This window comes from Phascolarctos cinereus, unplaced genomic scaffold, assembly GCF_003287225.1.
Source record: "Phascolarctos cinereus isolate Bilbo 61053 unplaced genomic scaffold, phaCin_HiC Scaffold_3;HRSCAF=262, whole genome shotgun sequence".
In the NCBI taxonomy this organism is placed as follows: Eukaryota; Metazoa; Chordata; class Mammalia; order Diprotodontia; family Phascolarctidae; genus Phascolarctos; species Phascolarctos cinereus.
The window spans coordinates 247,392,155-247,404,262 of NW_027555736.1; the positions used below are offsets into that span (position 1 = coordinate 247,392,155).

At 37.2% G+C, this 12,108-nt stretch overlaps 1 long non-coding RNA gene across 1 annotated transcript in view; it reads right to left on the minus strand.

The window, feature by feature from the left end:
- LOC144456363 (uncharacterized) overlaps positions 1 to 12,108 on the minus strand; it is a 45,443-nt gene that overhangs the window by 32,669 nt on the left and 666 nt on the right. The window lies entirely within an intron of this gene.

Genomic DNA, 12,108 nt, shown 5'->3' on the forward strand with positions numbered 1-12,108 from the left:
CTGTTTTGTTTTGTTTCTTCTTTCTTGTGGTTCCTCCTATTGGTCTAATTCTTCTTTACAACATGACTAATGTGAAAAATATGTTTAATAGGAATGTATATGTAGAGCCTATATCAGATTACATGCCATTTTGGGGAGGGAGAGAAAATTTAAAACTCAAAAGGTTATGGAAGTGAATGTTGAAAACTAAAAATAAATTAATTTTAAAAAAACATTCTGCCACTCTCTTTTGGTTATTTTTTAAAAATTTTGCATTGTTTAATCTATCCACATTTAAAGGTATCATTGTTAGGCATATAAGGAAAAAATTTCTTTTGCATTTACTTTTGTAATTTTCTTTTTTTTTTAAGATCAGTAGCTTGTCCTTGTGGTTAGTTGCTTACACTATTTTTTTGGCTAGGCTATTCCAAAAGTTCTCCCTGGCCACCTCCCCCATTCCCATTTTTAACTCCCCTATTAGAAGATTTAGCCCCTGTAGTATTTTCCTCCTTGATTACTGATTCTTAAAGCTCCTTTTAACCATTTGATCCCTTGAATCTCTGTAATCCCTTGAGTCCCTCTTACTTCTTTGTTCTTTCTTTCCCTACTTAGTTCAATTTTCCCTATAAGACAAAATGCAAACTCCTCATTTTTGTATTTAAAGCCCTTCACAATCTGCCTCCCTCCTACTTTTCCAGTTACTTCACGTTATCACCTTTATTACCCCAACCAAACCAGCCTACTTGATCTTCCCCATACCTGCTATTGTCTCTCACCTCCACGCTTTTGCACAGGTTGTCCTCCATGTCTGAAATGCCCTCCTCCTCCTCACTTCCCTTTCTCCGAATCACTTGTTTCCTTCAATCCTCAGTTCAGTGCCATCTGTGCTAACTCCCTAGTTGTCAGTGCTCTCTCCTTCCTCAATTACTATGTATATACTTACCTGTATATGTGTTGTATACCTCAGCAGAATATAAACTCCTTAAGGGCAGGAACTATTTATTATGATGATTGTCTTTACATTCCTAGAACCTAAGCATCTTTCTTTGCGTATACTTATTATTTAATAAATGCTCATTGGATTATATTAAATTGGAAGCTACCAGATAAGCCCCAAAGGGTGAGTTTCTTCCCTCTCCTCAGTGTCATCTTCCCAAGGTCTTTCCTACCTGAAACAATCTGAGAGTGCCTATTTTCCTTCTTCACCTAGGAGTGAAAGTTCCTAGTTAAATCTATGCCTTCTATGTAGTTCTGGAGTCAATTCATGGTCCATCAGTAGTGTCTACCTAAATTGGTAGTTACCGTCTCTCCCTGGGCTACATATAAAAGTGAAATAGGCAGTTCTGGTAAAATTGATTCTGGGGGGTTTAGAGTCTTTGGTGCTCAGAACAGAGTGTGGATGGAAAGTTAGTGTTGTGCTTAGAGTGATTAGCAGTATGAGTCAGAAAGCGTGAGTAAAGGGTCGTGAGACTTTGTGAAAGTTGAAGGAGTGTGAGTCAGTGCATGTTATGAGTGGGTGCCTCAGGCTGCTTGGGCTTGGTCCTTTTTCTCTTTCTATGGAATGGAAAGGAAAGTCAGTATAACAATTGGCTATGACGGGTGGATGCAAAGAATAGAGCCCCCACGCTCAAAGGGTTTATACCAACCTGAGTATTCCTCTTCCTTGACTTTAATGTAATTAGCATTCCTTGCAAGCTCAGGAATTTCTCTCCCTCACACTGGTGCCTTTGGGCATGAGCCAGCTTCACTTCACTTCTTTCACTAAGTAACCAGTTTTGGTTCTGTCTAGTCTCAGTAAGTTGCCTAGACCTATCTGATTGCCTGAGATTTAGTTACACACACTATAAGGCTTCACTTCTCGGAAACAGGCCAAAATAGGAACTTTGAGTGGCAGTGAGGCAAATGGCTCTTAAGTCTTTAATCCCTTTTTTATGAGCATTGTGCTATTAGAGACAAAGCTATCATTCAATGAACTTAGCAGTCAATTTAAGGCAGATGTCACTTTGTGTTTATTCTTCAAACTTCCCAAACCTGAATAACTTAGTGGAGCTTTGTTTGGGTGTGGGCATTAATCAAATAAGTCTCTAATTAGTGGAAAGTTACTGGGGGATAATTTTTAACAGGTGGATCACCTTGGTGAGGTCTCTTTATTGTTCTATAAACAGAAAAACAGGGATGATGGGCTGTGGGGACAGAAAGAGAGTCATTTTTGACAAAAGCCTGACAAAGGCATTAGTCTCTCTTCTATGCTGGGACTGCCTACAGCCACTATATAAATAGTGGGAGAAGTAGGACTTATATGCTGTGCATAAAAATTGAACTATTTTACTGATTTAATAGAGCTGAACATCCTTAAATGAGAAAGAAAAAGGGTCCAGGCAAACCTTTCTGTGGCAGAACAGTACAATTATAGGAATGTGTTGTGGCTTTTGCTATATCTATGTTTGTGTGCCAGGTATGCAGCAACCTGCCCAGTCTCACCCAGAGACTCCCACTCTCACAGCCCTCAAATTTACACTCACCACAGGGTCCTTTTGTACCCACAGCTCTCTCATTAGCACCCTCTTTTCTTGTACAGAGACTGCCAGGAACTCAGAACTATGCCTATCAGAGATGACATCTTTTTGATGACATCTTTCAAGGTTTAGTAGCATCACTGCCTACAGATATGTATACTCAATCTCATTGGTTAGATACAGGTCGGGGGCAGTTGCCTCAGTGTACCACCTTATTTCTTTCTCCAACTCCCTAAATCACATCCAGTGTTACCCACAAATCACCAGTAATCTACAACCAAATATAGCCCCACTCAAAAATACGTCTTGATTTACTTTTCTTCAGCTCTGACAGTCCTCTTACTCTTCACGCATTCTTTCTCTTTGATTCATACCACTAATTAAAGTGTAATCCTAAACTCTTCACTTAAACTCAGTTCAACATACCCAGCACTCCACATCCCCAAGAGCCAATTTCATCATAACTACTTATTAAACCTTTATAGCCCAATAAAGAGGAGTAACTATCAATCCAGGACTATTACATTCCCTTTATATTGTTCAAAAGTTATCTGTTTATAAAGATGGGCTAATACCCAAAGTCTTTGGCAAATGGAATGTCAGAGGATTAGGTTGTAATGATTCCATGTTAGAGGCCATGAACTCCAGTCAGATATCATAGGACCCTGACACTTGCCTACCCTGTGCTCCTGCCATTACACCTCTGCCAGGACCCTCCTTTCTCACAATTTGAACAGAAGAAAAAGCGTCAGTAATTTGTAATCATCCTTCTGAAAAATCGGTAAACCTTATGATCAATAAGACAGTGCTAGTAGGAAAGAGCTAACAAGCTCTCTAATAACATGTATTTAAACTATGGCCTTTTGAAGCTATCTAGTTTTTGTAATATGGACCAAAAGTCTCTACTGGTAGAAATTTTAGTCCCTGTTATCCAGAAGCAAAGAAGATTATGGGAGCAGGAAGATCTTTCTGTATTCTTCAAATCACAGGGTGTAGGTGGCTGCCTATTATAACTCTTTGCAGATTTAACTATGTGTTGTAGTCTACAGTGATTCCTATGACAGTATACACACACAGACACACACACAGGCTCATATGTGTGTTCACATAATACCATTTCCATAGAAAGGCATCATGGTATAGCAGAAAGACTTTAGGATTTATTGATAGGAGACCTGAGTTCAAATCCTGAGGAGAGTCTGCAAACTAGGCCAATTTGCTTGACTTAGGATCCTGGAAAAATTCTAGAATGGATCATTTAAAAGACAGTTGTCAAACATCTAGATAGGGAAGTAATGATTTTAAAGAGTCACCATGGATTTATCAAGAACATGTCATGTCAAACTTTTTTTGGACAGGATTGCTAAACTTGTAGATGAGGAGAATGCTGTCGTTTGTCAAGATTCTAACTAAGCTTTTGATGAAGTGTCCCATACTATTCTTGCGGAGAAGGAGAGTTATGGATCAGATCAGTGGTTCTCAAACTTTTTTTGGTTTTAGGTCCTCTTTATACTCTAAAAATTAAGGAACACCCTCCAAAAGAACTTCAATTTATGTAGTTTATATCTATCAGTGTTTATCATATTAGAAATTAGAACATCTTTGAATCATGAAAATGGTTTTGACCTTACAGAGGGAACCTCCAGAGGTTCCTGGACCACACTTTGAGAACCACTGGATTAGATGATAATACAATCAGGTGTATTCAGAAATAATCTGGTGGCTGGATTCAAAGTGGCTGCTAATAGTTCAATGTCAACGTGGCAAAAGGTCTCTAGAGGAGTAACCCAGGATCTGTGTTGGGATTTGTGTTAACATTTTTATCATTGACTTGGATAAAGGCATAGATAGTATGCAGATGGCACAAAGCTAGGAGGGATAGCTAATAAGCTGGATAGCAATCAGGGTCCAAAAGGATCCTGACAGATTTCAGCACTGGGTTGAGTCTAATCAGAATCAATATTGATAACTATAAAGTCTTGCATTTAGATAGAAAAAAAAACCCACTTCAGAAATATAAAGTTAGGGAGGCATGGATAGATAGAAGTTGTATCTACTATACTATGCCCTTATTGTACCCCATTTAAATTATCATGTTCAGTACTAGAAACCACAGTTTAGGAAGAATACTAATAGTGTCTAAGAATGGTCACAGGCCTTGATTCTAAGAAATATAAGGATCAGTTGAAAGAACCTAAAATTTTCTATCCATAGAAAATAAAACTCAAAGGGTACCTGATAGCTGCCTTCCAGTATTCAAGGACTAGGAATTACACTTGTCCTGTTGAGCTTCAGGGTGTAGAAACGGGAGAGATAGGTAGAAGTTGTGAAGAGGCAAATGTAGGCTTGATAGCAGGAAAAATCTTAACGATTAGAGCTGTTCTAAAGTGGAACAGATGGCCTCAAGAGGTAGTACGCTTCCCTTCCTTGGAAGTCTTCAAGAAGAACTGGGAAAACAACTTGTCTGTTGTGGGTATTCCTTTTGTGTATATATTGGATGAGATGGTCACTGAGGTCCCTTCCAATTTTTGAATTGTGACTGTGATTTTTTTTTATGTTAAAACTTTGGACTTAGCAGGAAGAGATACGAGAAATTCCATTTAAAATAACTGCAGACAATATAAAATACTTGGGAGTTTACCTGCCAAGACACACCCAGGGACTATATGAACACAATTGCAAAACCCTGTTCACACAAATAAAGACAGGTCTAAAAAAGTGAAGAAGTAATAACTGCTCATGAGTAGGTGGGGCCAATATAATAAAATGACAATTCTACCTATGTTAATTTACTTATTCAGTGCTATACCAATCAAACTACCAAAAACTGGAAGAACAAATGGTCAAGAATATCAAGGGAATGAATAAAAAAAAATGTGAAGGAAGGTAGGCCTAGCAGTACTAGATCTCAAACAACATTACAAAGTAGTGATCATGAAAATAATCTGGTACTAAGAAATAAAGTGGTGGATCAGTGGAATAGACTAGGTACACAATATATGACAGTAAATGACCATAGTAATCTAATGCTTGATAAACCCAAAGATCTGAGCTTTAGGGGTAAGAACTCACCATTTGACAGAAATTGCTGGCAAAACTACAAGTTTGGCAGAAACTAGGCACAGACCTACACCTCACACCATACACTAGGATAAGGTCAAATGGATAAATGATTTAGACATAAAGGGTATCACAAGTAAATTAGGGGAGCATGGGAAAATGTATCTGTTAGATCTATGGATAAGGGAAGAATTTATGACAAAACAAGGGACAGAGAGGACCTACTTCAAGGGAAGCAAAATGCATAATTTTGATTACATGAAATTAAAATGCTTTTGCACAAAGAAAACTAATACAACTAAAATGAGAAGGAAAACAGGAAATTGGGGGGAAATTTTGCAGCAAGTTTCACTGATAAAGGTCTCATTTCTCTCTCTCTCTATATATATATATAGAAAACTGAATTTAATTTATAAAAATAAGAGGCATTTGATAGTTGATAAATGGTTATGTGGGTAGTTTTCAGAAGAAGAAATCAAATTATTAATAGGTACATAAAAATGTTTTAAATCATTACTAATTAGTTTTAAATTAAATTAATTAAAACAATTGTGAGAGGCCATCTCACCCATATCAGATTGGCTAATGTGATACAATAGGAAAATGACAAATGCTAGAGGGGATGTGAAAAAGTTGGGAAACTAATTCACTGCTGATGGAGTTGTAAACTAATCCAACCTTTCCGGAGAACAGTTTGAAACTATGCCCAAAAGGCTATACAATTATGCATACCCTTTGACCCAACAATACTACTACTAAGTCTGTATCCCAAAAAGATCAAATAAAAGGGAAAGGGACCTATCTGTACAAACATATTCATAGCAGCTCTTTTTGTGGTGGCAAAGAATTAGAAACTTAGGGGATGCTCATCAGCTGGGGAATAGCTAAACAAGCTGTGGTGCATGATTGTGTGGAATACTATTGAGCCATAAGGAATGATGAAGCAGGATGGTTTCAGAAAAATAAAGATTTATATGAACTCACACAAAGTGAAATGAGCAGAACCAGGACAACATTGTACACAGTGACGACAGTATTGTAAGAATGATCAACTGTGAAAGACTTAGCTATTCTGATCAAGAGAATGACCCAAAGCAATTCCAAAGGACCTATGATGAAAAATGCTATCCACATATGCTGATTATGAACTGATGAACTCCAAATGCAGATTGAAGTAAACTTTTTAAGCTTTCTTTATTTTTCCTGGGTTTTCTCCCCTTGTTCTGTATTACTTTTGCAAGATGGCTAATATGGAAATGTGTTTTGCATGACTTCACGTGTATAATCCATATCAAATTGCTTGCCTTTTCAAGGAAGGGGGAGGGGCAGAAGACAAAGAGAGAATTTGGAAATCAAAATATTAAAAATGAATTTAAAAATTTTTACAACTATTTGGGAAATACTTAATGAAATCTGTGTGTGTGTGTGTGTGTGTGTGTGTGTGTGTGTGTGTGTGTGTATAACACTTTGGCCCAAAGAGGCTCTTTCTACTAAGTCACTACTCTCTAGGTAATATTAAAGGACTTTTCCCCCATTTTTTGTCTGTCATTCTGTGATACTAGGAGAACACTGGAAACCAAAAGCAAAATATTGTGCATGGCTAAGCAAGCATACCCCCCACAATTACTAAATCTAAAAAATTATAAACAGAGGGAAAATATCAGACTCACAAATGTAGCTGAGCTTTTCTGTGATCTAAGCTATAGGAATGTGTGGGTTGATAAATAGAGCAAGATTAGATTATCCTCAAACACCTTAGAGTTAAGTAGCAACAGAGTATAATTCATCTGCCAGGGGAAAAAAAAGCAACCAGAATAGCTTGACAAGGGATTTTTCAGAGAATTAGAAGGGGGGGGGGAAGGACTGTGCTAGAAATAGAAAAGCAAGAAGAATTCCAATGCGGTGGTAAAAAGGGTAAAAAGGGCTGTATAAAGACCTGGTGAAGTAATAATACCCACAGGAATTCTGAAACATTTTCTCATTTATATCTAGGGGATCAGAAACACTAAAAAGAAAATAGTTCCATTAATAAATGACGAGTGAAATGAAATGAGTTTTTGAAATAGGCAGGCTACTGAACTGATTTTGAAAATACAGCTTCTAACAAGAAAAACCAAAGGAGTTGGGAGTATAAAAAGAAAGGGAACTACAAAGACTTGCAACAGAATAGTAATAAATAGTAAGCAAGAGAACACAGTATTTAGGGGAGAGAGGAAGGTTTTCAAATTAGTGGGCTTTAATGTTCTACCTTCCCAGTGAGCAAGGGAAAAAAATTAATTAATGAATATATGAACCCATAATTTCTTGGAGTTTCTATTTGGACTCCTATTGCTTCTAAGATCAAATATAAGCTCCATTGCTTCACATTTAAAGCTACAGACTATCTTTCCACCTTATTGCACATTACTCTCCTTTCCACACACTATAATCTAGCCAAATTGGAATTCGTGTTGTCACACATACCTTCCTTGCATCTATAAGATCCTTGTTTCCTTCCAAACTCAGCTCAAGTTCTACTCTCTCTATATCAAGGGCTCTTTACCTGGAGTCCACAGACCAAAAGTCCATGGACAGATTTCAGGAGGTCAATGAACTTGGAGGGAAAATTATATCTTTATTTGCACTACCTTTTGCTTACCTTTGTAATCCTGTGTATTTTATTTTAGGTATTTAAAAATTACATTCACCAGACTATCTGAGAAGTGCATTTAAATACAAAAAAAAGGCTGAGCTGTTCTATACAAAGTTTTTCTTGATCCTTTCCTCCTCTCAGTTGCTAGTACTCCCTCCAAATAACCTTTTTTGTATTTTGTATATACTTACATATTTCAGTGTTGTCTCCTCCAATAGAATCCAGTTCCTTGAGAACAGGGACTATTTCATCTTTTTATCTCCACTGCCTAGCACTACCTAGCCCAAAGGCAGATACTTAATAAATACTTGCTGATAGATTATTTGTTATATTAAATATCTTCTGTGTCTTCATTTAGCCAGGACCACCAAGCTATATTTTAAATACCAGAGGTCATTTCTACTTCACCCAAATCCCCTGTATTTTCCATTGCCCATAAAATCTTTGGCTACCAAACATTAGTGTTCTTTTTCCCCCCCAGAATCATTCAACTCCAATTCTACATTCCACACTCTTTAATCTATCCAATACCAGCCCCAAATCTCAAACATCATTACAATCTCTTCATAGATTTCTAAACATCAATCCGTCACACTTGGTTTCCTAAAACAATTTTTCTACCTTCTTTCACTCCCTCAAAACCACAAACTAAATTCCCAAGTCCCAGACTGTCCTAATAAAATTCACAGGTCTCCTGGAATACCAACCACCACTTATGTCTACCTCACATGCATAACCTGAAGGTGGAAGTAATAAAATTCAATGTTGATATGTTTAAGGGTGATTGGGTCTAAAGTAGAGAGTTTCAGATCATGTGAGAATGAAGATTCTTCACAGAGCAGTAAAAACAATATCTTACATTTATATAGCATTCAAAGTATGAATTTATGTACTGAACTATATTTTGTCCTGCACCTTCATTTAATTTCAACAAAAAATATAGTAAATAATTAATATATGTAAAGTACCGTGCTAGGCTGTGGGGATATAAAGGCAAAGATGCAACCTTTTCTGCCTTAGAGGAAGCTACATTTTGTTGGAAGGAAACAGAGAGATGATGGACTCTAAGCATGAAATAAGGCATACATTTTTGGCCAATATTTGTCTAACTGCTATTTGTTACATGAGAAGGTTCAATTCAGGGGGGAGGAGAAGTCACTGTGAAGTGAAAGTAACTAAAAACAATCCTGGTCCAAAAGGATTTATAGCTGCATTCTATCAAATACTTAAAGAACAATTAATATCTCTTCCACACATCCTCCTTTAGAGTTCTCTCTCCTTTAATTCTCAAGTCTTTGTAATAAAGTTTTCATTAATATCAAATTATTAATTTTGTTCTTTATATGCTGCTTTGACTCTTAATATTGTATTAACCTTTTAATTTTTGCTTTCAATTGTTGATTAAGGGAATCTAGAATTTCTGATATGCTTTTGTTTTCCAGGTTCCTTTCTGCATATTTCTCTTTTGTTATTTTTAATTGGTCAATTTGTTGTTCATGTGTTCTACTGAATGTACCAAAAAAAAATTGACATAATCTCCTCATTCTTTGATACATTTTCAATAGCTTTATCAAGTCTCTTCCATATGGTGGTATTTCATACCTCTCCTTTGGGATATCCCATGATAGTTCAAGCTTTTCTCCTATGGTTCTCACAATGACAACAGCCTTAACATGTACTGTGGTATGAAAGGTCCTGAAACATTTTTATGCTTTCTAATATCATGAATGAATGGTATTAGAATGAATTTGTTCATTCTAAACAACATATTCTAAATTAATATAACTATAGCAGCAGATTTTTAAAATTATTCTGTTTTGGTATATTAGATCTACTAGCTGGATTCATGTTATTAAGCTAAAAAAGGGATTTTCAGAATTCCAGTCTAAATAGGCCCATCTCTTTTTCAAAATCATTTGAGATGTCAGTTCTTTTTGTCATCTACTAGTTATGATTTTTGGAATTCGCATTAAATAAAGGTTTTCAGTGATCTAAAGGTCTTCAACTTTCTTCTCTTCAGATTTTTGTAACATTTTTATTTCATCTCTTATTTTGTCTAACCTACTTGTAAGGATGAAGTTTGTTGTTGTTTTCGGTGATTGTATTGCTCTGGTTATATAGTTAAATAGTTGTACGACTTGGAGCTAAAGGTGTCATTGACAAAAAGCAGCATGAAGACTTTGACTATAACTGGTGAGATCATTTTCCATTTTTATCATGATAATACTGGCTCACAACAAAAGTATTCATGTCTTTAGTCTATTTCATTTATACTTATGAGGTGCCCACTTTACTAATCAGTACTGCTTGGTATTTCTGATTTGTTCCAATGAATCTTGCCTTGTTGTGGTTCTACAACACAAAAAGTCCTACTCATTCTGCTATCATCTATGTTAAGCTCATTGATCATCATAACTGTTTCAAGTGGGGTCAGTCCTATACAGTCTCATCTATTTCTCAGATTCATAGTAGTGACCTTATTAGCCTCGCTAAGTTGCTAACTCAGAGTCCACTCCAGTTTTTCCTAGTTCCTACTTGATCTTTACAGGAGGCAGCTAGGTGGCTCAGTAAATAGAGCACTGGGCTCTATCCATTGACTATCCAGTCAGGAAGACCTGAGTTCAAATTCAGCCTCAGACACTTACTAGCTGTGTGACCTTCGGCAAGTCATTTAACCTCTGTTTGCCTTAATCCACTGGAGAAGAAAATGGCAAGCCACTCCAGTGCTAGAAAACCCAATGGACAGTATTGGCATACTAAGGTCTACAGGATCACAAAGAGTTGGACATGACTGAACCATAATAACTCAATCTTGAATTGAGTCATTAGTGCATATCAAGGCTCTTGCTGGCATTCCCTTTCTTCACCATTGTTTTAACCTCAGAATATGGATGGGGGGGTTGCGCTTTGGGGTAAGAGGGGAGGTGGGGAGTCATTATTGTTGTTCTTGTTAATATCAATAATAGCAATCGTGAAAGCCTGGTATAGTGGAAAACAGATTAGAACAAAAGTCAGGAAACCTGAGTCCTAGTCTTGGCTTGCTCAGGCAAATTTCTTAACTTTTTGGGACTTGCTCCTCAAGATCAGCTACTGCACTGATGGTAAATTCTTCAACCTGAAAAGGCTACAAGCCAAGACCAAAGTTGAAGGAGTGTTGGTGCACGACTTTCTGTTTGCAGATGATTGTACACTCAGTGCTATCTCTGAAGCTGAGATGCAAAAAAGTGTTGACATATTCTCTGCTGCTTGTGCTAATTTTGGCCTAACAATTAACACCAAGAAAACACAGGTGCTCTATCGGTCACCACTGAACGGAATGTGGTAAAAACCCCTCATGAAATCTAAACTCAAAATACAGGCCTTTTGCCCAACTGTGTGAACAAATGGTTGTATCGAGTCTGCAGGGGACCCTGGGGGGGGGAACAGGAATTTTGCAGGGATTTGCAGAATTTGAACATTTCAAGATAACCACATCTGTTTGTTTGTCACTGTCTCTGGGAAGATTTACCTTCAAGGCTTGGGGGGTGGGGAGATGAACTGTTGGGGAGGGCCTTATAAAAACCTGCTGTATCTATGTTCAGTGTGCCCTGACACTGAGAGGTTTTTCAGTGCGGGTCGCCCTTTCTCAGGAGATCGTAATAAAAATTCCTTTCTGCCTTCTATCTGGAGAAGCCTCTGAATTTATTGGAAATAAGGATAGCTGTCCCACACACCACCACACCATCCATATATAGAACCACCAGTTAGAGAAAATGGAAAAGTTTTGAATGCTGTGGGTAAGTTCACTTACCTTGGTAGAGTACTTTCTAGGGAAGTACACATTGATAATAAAGTTGACCCACGCATTGCCAGAGCTACTTCAGTGTTTGGGAGGCCCCAAAGGAAAATATGGGAGAGAAGAGGTATTAGACAGACTACCAA